The 17,523-nt window shown below is 46.3% G+C and overlaps 1 pseudogene; it reads right to left on the minus strand.

The window, feature by feature from the left end:
- Positions 1–5,643: 5,643 nt before the first annotated feature.
- On the minus strand, positions 5,644–8,226 carry LOC120427480 (uncharacterized; annotated as a pseudogene).
- Between the last annotated feature and the right edge of the window lie 9,297 nt (positions 8,227–17,523).

Here is a 17,523-nt window from a genome sequence, read left to right on the forward strand (position 1 = left end):
AAATTTCCGCCTCAAACTTTCCAGTTGGAAGAACCGTTTCAGGACTAAAAACGTCTATCACTTGAATTGACGTCGTGACGTGAATGTTTAACGTCGGACGTAAATTGCATGCAAGTCTCCATTATGGAAGTCGCAAATATAGTTTGCCATAAAAAAATTGAGTTTAACGACATAACCGTAATTTTTCAGATCAAATCATCTGCAAAAGTAGATAAGTTGAAATCAACAAGTAGGCAACAATTGTGATTTGCATATTGTACGATCAGTACCTAGCTGGACTCGGTCACTGGAAACGACCGGCGGCTCAGTGACCGACGAAATAGGCGGCGGGCCAGATGCGGGCATAAAAATGTCAAAATCTCTTCCCCCCTCACTTCGTCTCACCATCCCAGTCAAATCAATCCGAATCCTGAAACGGAATCTAATTAGAATCGTATACAAATTCCGTTTCAAACGCAACAACCGGTTCGAACACGGAACCGGTTGTTGCGTTTGAAACGGAATTTGTATACGATTCTAATTAGATTCCGTTTCAGAATTCGGATTGAGTTAACTGGGATCCAGCTGCAGCTTTGTTGACAAACAAACGAGGCACGCGGTCGCATGATGGCGGCATCGAGCCAGAATTAGGGGTGATCATGTGATTAAAAATGAAAGTTTTTTCAAGAAAAATAATATTTTTCCGACCGAATAAAAAAATTTCGAGCATGTTCAAACAATTATTCCTGATGTCGGAGAAGCGATAAAAAAACAAAATTTTAATCCATAATTTTTCTATAAATTGAATTTTTTTCACTCCAACTGGGAACCCCTAGGTCTATCCACGACCGTTTACAATGACCGTGAGAAGATGCCAGAAAATCCAGCTTTGAGCTAAATTCACAATATAAAAATCAATATAGCAGGAGTTGGGCACCTTTGATCAAGCGGGCCGGATAGTTTTTTTTTATGAAAATACACAAATTAACATATGTTTCAGGAAATTTTAATAAATGTTTTACTGCAATGCAAATTGTTGTACTGAAAAAAAACATGTGCGGAGAATATTTTCACACAATTTTAAAATCTAGATCATCGGTAGGGTTAGTGCAGGGTGGCCACCTCGGTAAAAAACCGGGAAAACCGAGAAAAAACCGGGAATTTATTCCACCGGGAGAAAACCGGGCAAAACTTGGGAATTCGACTGACAAACCGGGAAAATATTTTAAGTTTAGTAAAAATTCCACAAAAAAAATGTCTTATGAACATATCTTCATATCGATTTTACGTAAGGCTCATCAAAATATAAGAACAATCGTATTTATTTTGTATTTCATGGTTCCTTCGGCAATGTTTTTTTTTTGTTGCCCAATGGGGTTAAGTTCACTGCGACCACCTGAGAAGGCTATCTTTTGTGATGTACCCTGGTTACTGTCCATACTACAAATTACTCGTATCCATTGGATCGGAAGACGAGGGGTTATTTTGCAGACATGGTTTATCCCAATTCGGAGCAATACAGTCGATGAACTGTATGACCTTCTTGGGATGGGTGTGGTGCCATACATCGTACGGCGTAAGAAGGTGCGATCCAAAGAACCGCAGCCTTCGAGACACAAGTGCTCCGCAGAAGCAGAGTAAATGTGCCGAGCTTTCCAGCTCAGTTAAACAAAAACGACAGAGGTTGTTAGGCCACCTGCCGATTTTGTGCAGGTGATATCTGGCAGGACAATGTCCTGTTAGAAGCCCTGCGAGTATTCGTAGTTCCCTACGGTTTAAGCCAAGAAGTTTCCTGGCAATTGAAGGACTTGGAGTGATAAAAGTTTTAGCTTGTCTCAATCCTCGCATCTCGCCTCAGATTGAAGCGATTTGCGATTGTCCCCAATTAGTTATTTCTTGCTTTACGGCACTTTTTGAGATTCCAAGGAACGGAACGGGACCCACGAAGATGTTTGATGAGCCTTGTCTGGCAAGTTCATCAGCCATTTCGTTGCCTTCAATGCCGCAGTGCCCTGGAACCCAAAACAACATGACTCTGTTATGCCGAGAAGCAAGTTCCCTGAGGGAAGCGACGCACTCCCAAACAAGTTTGGATTCGCATTTAGAGGATTTTAATGCCAATAGTGCAGCTTGGCTATCCGAGAAAATACCGATTTTTGCGTGTCTATAATTTCTCATAATACACGTCCTCTCACAGATGTGTATGGCATACACTTCTGCTTGAAAAACGGTAGGCCACTTTCCCATAGATATGGTCTCCCTGGTTCGAGGACCGAAGACTCCAGCTCCAGTAGAAGTGCCCATTTTTGAACCATCCGTAAAGAAACGAATAGTTCCTTCTGGAAGTGTAGGTCCTCCATTACTCCACATTTGGCGATTTGTTTCAATCACCTCATATGGAATGTCCATGTTGGGCCTCACCTCCATGCAGTCCGAGACTGAAGTTGCAAGGGGGGAAATGTCAAAAGCCTTCACGATCCGCGAGTGACCCGTTCCATCTCCTTCCACCCAGTTGTTACACCGTTTTAGTCGTAGAGCGCCAAGCGCTGCCTCCTGCTTCACATGTAAATTTTAGCACCATACTGTCTTCGGGAGAGTAGTTCAGGACATCCAGGGCTATACTTCTACGGTGTTAGTTTCATAAAATAATAAAAAATGATTTTTGTAAATTCAAAAATGTGAACATTCAAGTTTCCCCATAGTAATTTCCATACAAATTTCATGCGCTTTGCGTCAATCGTGGGCTTAACCAATCGCTCCCAAATTTTGGGAGGTTGTTTGGGACCCTAAAAGGGACCCAAAAAATGTGTTGCTGATTGGATTTTTGTCATTTTAAATTTTTCCATATAACTAGATTCCACCCTAGTGTGCACATCGCGAAAAACTCGGTCAGAGTTCAGGAGCGCAGCACGACGTGGACTTCAACACCTTCGACGAGGAGGACAAAGGAACAGCGTTACCCGGATTTTCAACAAGCAACAAAATTTAAAGTGAAAAAAAAATCTAAATTCAAAAATATTTTTCCAAATTTGATAAGTTAAGTGAGTGTGTGTGTGAGTAAAAACAAAATTAGCAATTTGAAAATCAGATTAACTATTAATAATTTCGAGAAAAATTAGAATCCTGCGCTCAAATTAATCGCCGCAGAAAGATATCGTCGCAACGAAAAAAAACCAAGAGAAGGCAAGTGAAAGTAGGCTAAGACAAAACAAAATTGTTGACATAAACTGGCAATCTAAGAAAATCGTGAGGGCTTGTTCGGCTGGCTGACCATTTTCTAAATTGTTGATTCTGCCCGCGGTTGTCTGGTATCAGCGCCGGACGCAGCGGCCAGCTTGGTGATATCCAGTCTCCGTACCGGGTCGGATGAACGCTTAACGGACGTTGCTGGCTTCTTCGGGCAGGCTTTTTCCCTCGTTGCCGAATCTACAGCTCAAGCATCTGCTAAACCGGACATGTCTAGACGGGATCTTCTTAGATGGCTTGTAACGGCTTTCTTTGTTCCTTCGGCGAACAGCAGCTTTGACGCTCTAGGCGTCGCGCCACTCCCTAAAAGGAAGACTGCTGAAGCTGATTAACTGGCCCGGCAAGAGGCTCCAGTTCAGGGCGGGTTGTTTTCGAACTCAAATACCGAATCTCAACTAGCAGGTCCCAAGTGACGAATCAAGTACAAATTTAGGTAAATTACGCTTTATTGTTGAAAAAGAAAGAACTCGACGGCAATTGGTGGTGCGATCTGATGTATTAAGCAGTAAATCCCCACACCCAAGTAAAGACGCTCCCCAATTTAACCCCTGCAGACTAACTAACCCAATTGACAAGCCAATTAGCTGCGTTTAAACTTAAACCCTATATTTTCAGCTTAACAAAATCGTGACGTCACTTCTACGCTAGGGACAGTTATTGAGCTCAAAATCGTTCTTAAAAATTATCAGATCTGACCTTGGTTTAGTTGCGGGCGGCGAGGGCAGGAACGGCTTCGGCGTGGCCACGCACTTACGCTTCAGGAACTGGGCAGGAACGGTACAGGAACACCACGCGCGCGGGCTGAGGTCGCACGTGGACGCGCGCTTTCTGCTCGGGTCGGCTTTACGCTATCGATCGGGTTGCGCTATCGGCCGCTAGGTGTCACAGCGGCGCTTTCGTTGATGTGTCCGGGCTCGCGGTGTGGACCGCAAAAACACTTGCCGGCGTCAGACGCTGGCTCTCGTAGTTCTCAACCTTTCCGCGGGGAGAACTCTCGACTTCCGGGCGCTGGCGTCGCGTGAGCGGCAGAGGAAGGGTTCAAGCTCTCGATGCGCTCTGTTTTTCCCAAGAGTGACCGAAGGGGGTGGCGTTTTCCGGGAAATGAGCGGTAGTCGGGGGTCGCTCACCAAAATGGCTGCCAAGGGATGAATGGCAGATCTTGTTGAAGCGCTTTGGTGACGTACAGCGCTGAAACCAACCGGTTTCCCACTTCCGAACTGGCGCGAGGTGACGTGAGGCGCACTGTTCGGCGTGTACGGCGTTGCACACACGGATGAGGGGCTTAGTCCACCGGAAATGGAGCCACAGTTCGGTAATCACTCAAGATGGCGGCCAGGTGACGCTCGGTCGGCCACGTGGACGCGCAAAATGGACGTACGACGCTACTACGACGCCTTTTCGTCGTCTCCAGACAACGTACGGCGCTGTTTCCGAGGACTCTCGACAGCTTTCAGCTCGGTTCAGCGGCGCTGGGCGCTCCCAGACAAAAACCCACGTTGAACGGTGGGTTTTTAGACCTGTTCAACGTTCGTTTCAATAATTACAAAATGGTTCGTTCCTACTTTGCCACTAACAGTCTTACCTGACAATCTCCTAACCAGCGCACAACAGCAGAATGCCGGTCTAGGCGAGACTAACGAGCCCCGAGTGACCAAACCTAAAGGATTTTCGAGGGGTTTCTATGATTTCGCACATAATTTTACAAAAAAAGCAAGCTTACTCGTTTGGATTCTACTCGGTACCGTGATTGGCTCCGCTCTAGCCTTCCAACTACTCTTCAGGTGAGCCTAAATCAATATTTTCGGGTTAGATGGCTAATCACCCAGATTTGTTACAAAAAACTTACACCTTCTTCAGGCAGTATCGCACTTTCCCGAAGGGAAACGGATTTCGCACTAAACTTAAAACTTTGGACTACTAAGTCACACGTGCTCACACTTTAGATCACAAAATGGCGGGTAATCTAATCACTTGCTAGTGGCCCTCGAGTGGGACTAAACCGGTCGGCGAGCTTTACTCGAATGGTTCGCAACTCCCGAAGATCATTGGATCTTAGCAAAATCGCCGTCTAACCACACATGTGTGGGACCCGATTGCCGATTAGTTCTCTCTCGTTCTGGTCCCTATCATTCAATTGGGCGATCCCAGCACATACACAACGAGGGTGTACGATTGCAATTATTTGCCAGTACACGGGAGGGATTTTCCTATGCCCATTTTCGCAAATCTTGATTCGTCCCTCAAGGCCATAAATGAGATCTAGCAGAGTGAATTTGAAATGGCACTCCGGTGCACGTGCGCGGAGCACTCAGCAGTTTCCCTTTATGAGAAAGAGATGGCGCAGTTCTTTTGGGTTTGTGTTTTTGGAATGAGTTACCAGTTCATTTGAGTTGCGACAGGGTGACGGTTACAGGCTAATACCAGTGGCCTAAAGGCGTCATCCTTGAACTTAATTAAGATGTGGAGAACCACACAGGACTCACACCTAAACCCAAAACGGACTTGAACTTGCGGAACCTCCAGGTTCCACCACTGGTACACTACCGTAGTGACCCACGCCGCAACCGAGCGAGACTGGCTGCCTCCACAAGCTTGGGCCTCGGCAATTCTTAACCAACACGTGGCCACAGCGTGGCCTGGCGCTCCATGCGCGCTGGCATCAAACCGGGCCCTACCAACCGGATATCGCTGTGGCATGCGATTCTATGGAAGTCCCAGCAGCTCTGCAAACTGGGGGCAATGGATAACCTTCACTGAACTCCCCTCCCCCCTCTCCGGTGGAGCATAAGCCGTATCACCGCTGTTCGTCCTGGTCCGGACGGACTTGTGGCGGTCGTGAGCGTCAAGGGTTCCGTCGGGTGCTGGCTACGACCGGCCTGCTGTGAAAGTGTGCTTGCTACTCATCAACAACCTCTCACCAGCGAACAATCGGAAGAAGACTCGAGTCACCCAGCTAATCGGATACCTCCCAAAATGAAGAATGAAGTGCAAAGCTAGCTTGTAAGAAGTGTGAGATGTAATTGAGAAGTTTAGATTAAATTTAAATAAAACCTGGACTCCATTGGTGGCCGGTATGTTGGGGCTGAAAATAAATTGTGACCCTAAAGGACCACATTCCGTGCTGGGTTGTGTACATGGCCTTGATACTTGCTTCTCTCTGCCAACAAAAGTCTTTACCACTGCCCCAAGAAGATCTTACTACGCTATTATTAGTACTAATTGTTAGTGATAGATGCACCTAGCCCCGACCAATCTTTGTAACCACCTCTCAGCTAGTAAATCGCCTCATGGAATGTGATCGTAAATCTGTTCGCTCGACCTGATTGTCTTCCACCACCCGGAAGTAGTTTGTTTAATTCCCTGGGCTGCACAAAAGTGTCTCGGCGTAATCACCTTGCAATTGAAGTAAGCAGATCAATTTATGATTCAATACAAGTTTTATTTTTTCTAAAAGAAACGAGTTCAGTACGAAAACAAATTAACATAAATAAAAAATTGGGATGAACTGACAGCAATAGAAAGCGAAAATCAAAACGGTTGCTACGATGGATTGATAAAATGCTTGCGCTCCTTTCTTAGAGACCCCTTCAAGATAATCACCAAAACTGATTATTTCTTAGGACGCGCAATAATTTGACAAAAGGAAAAAAACACGATTCAAAATTTATTTTTTTAGAAGGTGTGTGAGTGATAAAAAAACAAAGAAAACCATTTCAAAATTATGTAGCAAAAAATTTAAGTTAATCGAGTGTGTTTGAAATTGTTAAGAGGAAACATTACAATGAAATAATAGTTTGTTTGTAATAGCTAATTACAAGTCTCGATTTGTAATTCAGAGTTACAGAAATGTAACAAACAAAGATGTAATTAAGGATTACGTAATCTTTGATTACAAATATTTGTAACACTTAATTACAAAACAGCCACAACTTGTAACCATATTCAGGGCGATCATCAATGTCCCCTAAATGAGCGAGCGTCAACTGTGTGAGGTGGCGAGCACGGGAACTAAAAATTTAAAAAATAGACCTACTCTGCAACTCCCGTAGACGATGATCGCGGGATCGATCAACCTTTTGAAACTCTCTTAACGTCTAGCAACAAGGGCACATTGCGAGAGGACCTTGGCCTTGGCCAATCAGTGCCGGCCACGCATGAGCCACTTTTCGCGGTCAAGGTTTCGAGCTAGCGTAGTCAAGGTCTCTCTGCCATTTGCTCCGAGATCGTGCGCTAGCGAAGATCGCAAGCAATAGGGAAGACTTAGAGTTGCTAAATTTTAGAAAGTGTTGCGAAGTGACCCAAGCGAATTTTCCGTACGAATTGTACCCGCGTGTGCCAAGTGATTTGCGTTTGGAAGTGAGTTGGAGTCTACTCCTTGGTCGTTAAATAGAATAACTAATTTAGATCGCTTTATCACATTTTGTATATTAGGCCAATTTTCTACGCCGAGTGCATTTCCACCCTCCGCGGGCGTGCAGTGTTAAAATTGACCAAAAGGTAATTAAATTCGCTAGTTTAGGCGCAGTGTTCTAAGGTTTCTCGTTTTCGCCTGTAGAACCTTCACAGGCGAAGGTTCTTTTGTTAGGTCTTTCTTCCCGTTGGCACCCGCGACCGTTCCACAACGCGGTGCCGCACCGTGAAGCAAGCACCACGCCATCGCGTGCTTCACACCGGAGCAGCCCAAGCCAGCTAGCACAGCGAACGAACCGTGCCTATCCGCCAGGGTCCGCCGAGAGTCCGTAGGAGGCCATACCAACCCCTCCGAGCCACAGGACGCGATCGTCGACGAGTACCAGCCTCGCTGGTCCGCAGAGCCGTTCCCACGGCCACGTGGTGTCGTCCGTAGAGGTCCTCGTTTACGACCTTGAGCCACAGGGCCACCATCGACGTTCGTCAGCATCCGACCCATCCGGCGTTCGGCCCGTGACACGTGGTTTCCAACTCTAGCTCGAAGCACGAGTCTGTAGCGTGCCCGCCAAAGCACGTGAGCCATTGGATCCAGCCGTTTCAAGCCAGCTGCGCTGGTCAATAACCCGACATCGATCGGCAGGTGAGTGCTCCGTAGGGGACGAGCCAAAATCCCCGAACCAGTGGACTTCACCGACGCCTGGAAGTGCTATCTCGAGTACCACGTGTCCCCGCGAAGTCGCCACTCCGTGGCGAGTTGTATCACCCGTGTAGACGCCCGTGCCAGGCGACCCCAGAGCCCGCCCAGAAGCAGCAGCAACAGAGCAGCACCTGCGCAGCGTTCGTACCAGGCGGCCCGAGAGCCCGCCCAGCAGCAGCAGCAGCAATAGAGCAACGTGTCCGTAGCGTGCCCGACAACGCACGTGAGCCAGAGGACCCAGTCGTTCACGCCAGCCCAGCTGGCCAGCTTCCGATCGAGAATCGGACAGGCGTGCGAGTCCGTAGAGGACGCGCCAAATCCTCGAGCCAGTGGACCGCGCCGGCGACTGAGTGTGCAGCAACATAAAACAGCCTTAGGCTGTAGCAGGTCAGATTTGGTTTAAGAGAGCTCTCTATCCCCCCACACGTGCACGTGCCCCAAAATTGTAAAACCTGCCCCCCAGAGAATAAACGAGTGGATGCGAAGTTCATTTCTCCGTGTGACTCTTTTGCGAAACGCACCTTCAAAGAACACTTGGTATTTGAGTCCCTTTTCTATTCCTAGTTCCGTTTCCGTTGATGCGCTTTTAATAAGTGGTTCCTACTTGACCTGCCCTAAGCCGGGTTTTCAAAGCAACACGCCCTTTCGCAGTGTGGCTCCCAGCCGCACTGGCGCTTAAGCGAGAGGGTTTCAAAAGGGTGGTCTTTTCCGGATCGTTGGTTGGCGGAAACAGTTGTGGTGGTGGGTCAAAAAAATCAAATTTTGGTTCCGTATCTCTCACCTCACCAGTCGCTAATCGCATCCCCCCCAAAAGAACTGTTACAAACTATAATGTTTCAAACATCACCAAAGAAGCTTGAGATATTTCAAACACGCTGAGTGACCTGTATGGTAGTTCTTTCCGATGGAAAATTTATGTGCAGTCGATACGGATCGGGACGATCCTTTCATGGTAAGGGAGCAGTTACGGAAATTGCTTTCCGCATAATTGATCGACGCCACCAACATCGTCAGCACAGCCGACAACAGTAACCCAAACTGCGAACAAAGCTAAACTTCGTTTACCTCGCCGCGATTAAAGCAAGTAGCTCGATTAATGCTCTGTAAGCAAAACCTCAGTACCTTGTGTGTGAGGCTCTGGGGGACTTTTCGATCACAATAAAATCAGAACGTTTTGGACCGTCAAACTCAACACTTTGTAGTAATTAATTAAAAGAAACCACCCTATCATAATGGACGTTTTATAACTTATGAAAAACATTTTTTTCACCAACTTTAGGCTCGGGTATCAATGGGTTAATCTCATCCAATTTCGCTCAAAATTTACACTGATGCTTAAAATAACCCAAAAATCCGTTTTCCGCTTGTGGAGCAGGGGGTCATTTTTTCTGGGCACCCTAGTATACATTCTTTTTTATAAGCACTATGGACACCACTTCATGCTACGAGAACTCGCTTTGCCGCAGCCCCAGGGCTTAAGCGTTGACCGATAAGCTGTCTTCGTGAACTAGGTAGTTCTCCGATAGTGAAAATATCACAATTGCACAAGACACCGCTGCTTCTGTGACTTTTTCACTATCACAATGTGGGATTTAGGTGGGACTTTAGGATAGTACAATTGATTTGTTGCTTAGCATTTAAAATAAATCTGTATGCTTCCCAAATCTATTTGATGATAAATTTAGTTGCAATTGTTAAGTTAGAAATAATGCTGAGCATGAGCATGAGCATGAGAGACCACCCTTGGTTGTCCTTCTCCGTTGCTGAACAGGACCGTAATATCCTATCAATACAACTGACCATACGCTTAAACGATCTAATGGTGTTTCCCTTATCAACAGCATGTATGAATGCGTTGAAAAGATAAAACATCAAGGTCATTAAAACTAGATCTGAAGCAAATAGGTAACAGTCATTGGCCACCAACGGCGCCCGCCATGTCAGTTTGTAGATCTCGGGGGGATTGGGACGGGAATGTTAGTTAGCACAGGTTGCTACCAAGGGTGGGTTCTATACGATATCCACACCCCCACGTGTGCCGGAAAACTACTTCTACTTGGGATTTTGTTAGTGGGAAAGGGTAATGGCCAGGATTCATCATAAAGGATGATGATGCGACCCAATAATCAATAAATTTGGTTTAATGATGTGATGTATTATGCATTCTCAAGGCAAACAGTCGAAGGATGCGGATGAGATTATTCCCGGTTATTTGGTGTTAAGTTTAGGATAAATGATTCAATCTTAGACAACCGGCTGTGGAAAGATAAAACCAAATAAAACGCGAAACCGCACGGACCGAAAAACACACACAATCGGGGGGGGGGGGGAAACAAAGACGGAAACGGCAACGAAAATCCGGCTTGTTGACCGCGACGCGAACCGTTCAAATTCTCCAAAGCAACTGTCAAACCATCGCGAGATCACCCGGGTCGAAATACACACACAATCGGGGGGGAAACAAAGACGGAAACGGCAACGAAAATCCGGCTTGTTGACCGCGACGCGAACCGTTCAAATTCTCCAAAGCAACTGTCAAACCATCGCGAAATCACCCGGGTCGAAATACACACACAATCGGGGGGGAAACAAAGACGGAAACGGCAACGAAAATCCGGCTTGTTGACCGCGACGCAAACCGTTCAAATTCTCCAAAGCAACTGTCAAACCATCGCGAAATCACCCGGGTCGAAATACACACACAATCGGGGGGGAAACAAAGACGGAAACGGCAACGAAAATCCGGCTTGTTGACCGCGACGCAAACCGTTCAAATTCTCCAAAGCAACTGTCAAACCATCGCGAAATCACCCGGGTCGAAATACACACACAATCGGGGGGGAAACAAAGACGGAAACGGCAACGAAAATCCGGCTTGTTGACCGCGACGCGAACCGTTCAAATTCTCCAAAGCAACTGTCAAACCATCGCGAAATCACCCGGGTCGAAATACACACACAATCGGGGGGGAAACAAAGACGGAAACGGCAACGAAAATCCGGCTTGTTGACCGCGACGCAAACCGTTCAAATTCTCCAAAGCAACTGTCAAACCATCGCGAAATCACCCGAGTCGAAATACACACACAATCGGGGGGGAAACAAAGACGGAAACGGCAACGAAAATCCGGCTTGTTGACCGCGACGCAAACCGTTCAAATTCTCCAAAGCAACTGTCAAACCATCGCGAAATCACCCGGGTCGAAATACACACACAATCGGGGGGGAAACAAAGACGGAAACGGCAACGAAAATCCGGCTTGTTGACCGCGACGCGAACCGTTCAAATTCTCCAAAGCAACTGTCAAACCATCGCGAAATCACCCGGGTCGAAATACACACACAATCGGGGGGGAAACAAAGACGGAAACGGCAACGAAAATCCGGCTTGTTGACCGCGACGCAAACCGTTCAAATTCTCCAAAGCAACTGTCAAACCATCGCGAAATCACCCGGGTCGAAATACACACACAATCGGGGGGGAAACAAAGACGGAAACGGCAACGAAAATCCGGCTGGTTGACCGCGACGCAAACCGTTCAAATTCTCCAAAGCAACTGTCAAACCATCGCGAAATCACCCGGGTCGAAATACACACACAATCGGGGGGGAAACAAAGACGGAAACGGCAACGAAAATCCGGCTTGTTGACCGCGACGCGAACCGTTCAAATTCTCCAAAGCAACTGTCAAACCATCGCGAAATCACCCGGGTCGAAATACACACACAATCGGGGGGGAAACAAAGACGGAAACGGCAACGAAAATCCGGCTTGTTGACCGCGACGCGAACCGTTCAAATTCTCCAAAGCAACTCATTGTTAAGTTAGAAATAATGCTGTCAATAAACTTTGATTGATGTAGAATACTAGGCATTCTTTTATGTCAAATTGTCCATAGAGTCTCGATCAATCAATAATGTAATGATATCGGACAAAATTCGTTGATCTGTTGATCGGTTTTCGGATTATGGTTGTATTGACCATTGTTGCGAATCGAGGAACTACGGATCTTTTGACGTAAATGGTCATTTCTTTTTAAAATCGCGATTTCTATCCTTTTTGTATATCAGTTCACAAATTTTTATTGTTTTTTGTCAGAAGTAGTACTGCAACAGTTAAAGGAACGTTTAGTTTTGAACATTAAGTTTAGGGGATTTTAGATTAAAATTTAGATTTTCAATCCAAAGTAGTTAGCAAATGTATATGTGGACTTAAATGAATAATTGAATAAGTAGGACTTATGAATAACACACAACTGTGCATTTATTCTAGAGTCAGATCCATGCAGCGTCAGTGTTTATTTGGTCGAGGTGTACTAATTCATTGGCAGATCTGAGTTGTAATGTACGACAAGACTACTGACGGACGTGACAGGACGAGGGCCCAGTTTAGAGGTTTCAACATCAACGATGAGCGGCTGGACCATCCTCCCAAAAAAAAAAAAAAAAAAAAAAAAGACGTATGCTTTTCCCTATTAGAATATTATTCTAGTTATTCTTAATGAAGAATTCGGGAAAATAATGTTTAAATTTGTGTAATAGACTCAAGCTACTAGGCTTTGGTTGTTTTTTTCTTCTGTTGAGTATTCCATGATATATTTCCCACTCGGAAAATAATCTGGTAAATTTGAGTGTCTGACTCAGGCGGACGTTTGTCGTGCAGTTCAGACACACTTGGCACACTTATTCTAGCCAAGTTTTGCGTAACGCCAGACGACTTGAGGGTGCACAGCAGCCAAGGATTTGTCAAACTTAAGGATTTAAACTATCAACAATATGATTGTAAAAAGAGTCAAAATCTGCTTTATTTTTTTTGTAGACATAAACTTAAGGGAATAAATAACCGATAGTTCCCATAATTTCGAAGATACTAAAATTTGCGTACCGAAAATCGTGTAGCAAAAAGCTAAGCTTGATGTGCGCCGTTAAAAATAAGAATACAGCTCAGACTCGATTATCCGAAGGCACCGAAAAAAAAAAAACAAAAAATATAAATATTGAAATAATTTGATAATTTTCATTTGCATGGAAAAAATGTTTAAAAATGCATTTTACGCTAGTTCAGTTGTTTTGCAATCATTAGTTTTCAAAAAATGTAAGATTTGACGAAAACAAAAATATTAGCGACAATAAAAAATTAACATCGAAAATTTTCAAAAATTCAAATGATTTTTAAATCAACCCAAACATGCAAAAAATGATTCTGAACGCAGGTGAATGAATCTAAAATTGATTTCAGTTGATTCCACTTAAATTTTCATTATAATTTTGAAGTTATTTGAAAAAAAAAAAATTACCACGGGATTTTTCGGGCCAATTTTGAAACTTTAAATAAAATTTGTACCAGCCTAAATTGCCGTTCTACGCATAATTGTCCCATGTTCAAAAAAGTGCATCTGAGAAAACCGCGATTGAAATTTTTCTGTTTGTTGTGTTTCTACGCATAATTGTCCCGTGGGCCCTATTCACCCCATAAGTCCCTAATCATCCCAGATAGCAGTAAACTATTTTAAAATGATTTATAATTATGAAATCCAAGATGGCGGCCAAAATGGCTGAAATGAAATATTGAAAAAATGCATTTTTAAATTTAATAGGCAATTAACCACTCAACAATGATTAAAATTAAGTCGCTGAACTCGAATTTGATGTTTAATAGATTTTATATGCGTACTGCACATAACTGAGCTTGCATACTGTTAGATACAAAATAAAATACTGTTTACGCAAATACCCCTTGTGAGCATCGCATATAAGTTTTGTATGCGCAATACTATAGATTTTTGCAGTATGCTTTTACTCATAAAAAATATAAAAAATATATGCAATGCTCACAACATTTATGAGTGCATGCTCGATGTGCGCGTGGAGTGTAGTGGAGTGTATGCGATGTGCATAAACGTGCATAATTGAACAAGATGGCGACAGTGGAATAAAACGTGTTCGGTTCGGTAAATTGCAATTTTCTTTTTAAATGTAGTTTTTTCGAGAGAGTTTTGTGCAGAATCGGTCGGTCTGATCAATTAAATCTTCAAGCGAAGGTAAGTAAACGTTAATCTCAGGTTATCTTTGTTTCGAACGGCAAGATTTCCCATTTTTTTTCTTCCAGCATAAACGACAATGTCCGGCGTCCGGGAACCTCGCTCGAGGTCCCTCGAACTCACTGGGAAAACCCGCGGTAGGCACCGGAGTCCTCCGCCCGTCGAAGAGGGGAGCGCAAGCCGGTGGTGGGTCCGGAAGTTGAACTGGAGATTTAGAGACGACATGAGGAAGTGGCCACAATGCAGGCGGCGCAGGCCTCGATATGGACGGCTATGATAAAAGAAGGGGCGCGGCGTTATTTCCACCGGATGTGCTCGACCACCGGACTGCGGAGGCCACTATCGTTCCCGATCCGATCCGACATTAAATCCAACGGAACATGCTGAAGGGCAGGCGGGTTCGATCTACGCGTAGCACCCATGCAGATTGTTTAACCGGTGGTCACATCCGTTCGGACAACTTCGCCCTCATCTCATCGAAGTCATCGCCGTCTTCTTCAAGTTCGTCAGATTCGACTCGGAAGATCCCCATCCGCGGCCAAAACTATTCTGCGGGATAAATTCACACGGTTGCTTTACCTGAACCGCGTCTACACACGGTTTGAGAGGTCACCAATATTAGCTGTACTAGATACTTCATGGCGAGGCGGTCGGTTCACTTGAAAAACGTGACCAAGGTAATAAAATAGAAATGCTGATGAAATGGCAATCTTTAATTTTTGATTCTATCAACACGCAGGCTACAATTCGAGTTTTCTAGAGGCGGATCCAGAGGCGGAACTTCGTCGGTTGAACGGTCAACTCGCGTGGAGAAGCGGATTTAGGATCGTCCTGATTACACTCCTGCCCAAGCGGCAGCTCGAGCATCGCATCCTGAACCTGGCCCGGTACGTCCTGATCATCCTGGTTGTGTTTCGATCGGGCTCGACTACCAGCTGATACTTGAAAAGGTGGCCAACTCCGGGACTTCCTCTGTGTCGAGAGATGCATGGCTGGGGGGGTTCAACAAATGCCCAGTCGATAACGGAGCCTGTGTGGCACAGGGGCGCACCCCACACGTAATTTGCCCTTACTGCGTCACGGCAGGGCACTGGCGCAGCGGACCGTATTTCCCTAGCGACTCGTGGGATTCAAAATGAAGACAAGTGAAACAAACCAACAAAAGGGTCCCGATGCGCCCCAAGCATCGGAAAACACGGAGGTAGAAGAGGACGCAAACGTCGAAATAGCAGGAGGCGAGTCAAACGGCGGCGACACAGCAAGGAGTGGCGAGCGCGTTCCGTGGAAGCGGGAAGGTGTTGAGATCCCCAGTGTTGAACCAGGCGGCTGCTTCGAGTCAGCAGATAGGAGTAATTGGAGAGGAGACTCCCAAGTCATCCGTACTGAACTTCGCCGGCAGTACCCCTCAGGATGGATTTCTGCTCGGAAGGACCGCGTTGCAGGAGGTCAGGAGGAGGGTCAACGAACTCTTTGATTTCATCAAGGACAAAAACAACGTCCACACCAGAATCAAGCAGATGGTGAATGGAGTCAAGGCAGCCATGAATGCCACAGAGCGCGAAAACAGCTCGCTGGTGGTGACGCGAAATTCACTGAAGCTCAGAGCTGAAAGAGCCGAAGAAACGCTGAAGGCAAAACTGGAGGAGGAAGCGCTACGGGAGAAAGAACCGAAAACGCCGCCCGGCCCAAGCTCAAAAAGGGACAGGGAAACGCCTGGAGAGGAGGAGGACGCAAAGAAGCAGAAGCAGGGGAATGGAGACAGTCCGGACCCAGCGAAGAAGCCAGAACCAGACACAGGGAAGGAGAAGGGATGGGAAAAGGTCAAGGAGAAGAAGCGGAAGAAAAAACCCAGGCTACGCAGGGAGCGCAACAAAGGCGAGGCATTGGTAGTCGAAGTGAAGGAGACCTCCTCCGGAAAGTACGAACCGATCCGGAACTCAAGGAGCTAGGCGAGAGCGTGGTTAAAACCAGACGCACTCAAACCGGAGCGATGCTTTTTGAGCTGAAGAAAGACCCCGCGGTCAAGAGCTCAGCTTTCAAGTCCCTTGTCGAGAAGGTCGTAGGCTATGAGTCGAAGGTAAGGGCGCTATCGCCGGAGACAACGCTCGAGTGCAGAAACCTGGACGAGATCACGACGGAGGAAGAGCTAGAGGATGCGCTGATTGTTCTTCTGGAAGACCGTACGACACCGATGGCAATCCGGTTGAGGAAAGCCTACGGTGGCTCGCAGATTGCGTCGATTCGGCTATCGACGCCTGCGGCGTCCAAGCTCTTGGAAGTAGGCAGGTCAAAGTAGGGTGGTCAGTGTGCTCACTGAAGCCTGTTCCTCGAGTGACCCAGAAGATGACGAGGTGTTTCCGCTGCATGGGCTTCGGCCACCAGGCGAGAAATTGCGATGGTCCCGATCGAACCAACAATTGCAGAAGGTGTGGTAGAGAAGGCCACATGGCAAGAGACTGCAAAAATAAGCCGAAGTGCGTGCTCTGTAAAGAAGGCGATGGCAATAGCCATGCGACGGGTGGCTTTAATTGCCCGGTGTACAAGAAGCTGGCAGCCGGGACCGTGGTGTAGGGGTAAGCGTGATTGCCTCTCACCCAGTCGGCCTGGATTCGATCCCAGGGAGTCGTCTCCCTGGATCTTGTCTCGGTGGAGTCGCTTGTAGGCAGTTGGACTAACAATCCAAAGGTCGTCAGTTCGAATCCCGGGATGGATGGAAGCTAAGGTGTAAAAAGAGGTTTGCAATTGCCTCAACAATCAAGCCTTCGAACACCTAGTTTCGAGTAGGAATCTCGCAATCGAGAACGCCAAGGCAATACTGTAGAGCGAATTATTTGATTTTTTTTTGACAAGAAGCTGGCCTCGGGCAAAAAGTAATGGAGGTGTCCCAGGTGAACCTCAATCACTGCGACACTGCACAGCAACTGCTGTGGCAGTTGACCGCGGAGACGGGTTGCGACGTGGCAATTATTGCAGAACCGTACCGAGTTCCCCACGACAATGGAAACTGGGTCGCGGATACAGCAAGAATGGCGGCGATACATGTAATGGGGCGGTACCCCATACAGGAAGTGGTTTCGAGAGCATTTGAAGGATTCGTGATCGCCAAAGTAAACGGAACCTTCTTCTGTAGCTGCTATGCTCCCCCAAGATG

The sequence above is a fragment of the Culex pipiens genome, unplaced genomic scaffold (assembly GCF_016801865.2).
Source record: "Culex pipiens pallens isolate TS unplaced genomic scaffold, TS_CPP_V2 Cpp_Un0004, whole genome shotgun sequence".
NCBI lineage: Eukaryota > Metazoa > Arthropoda > Insecta > Diptera > Culicidae > Culex > Culex pipiens.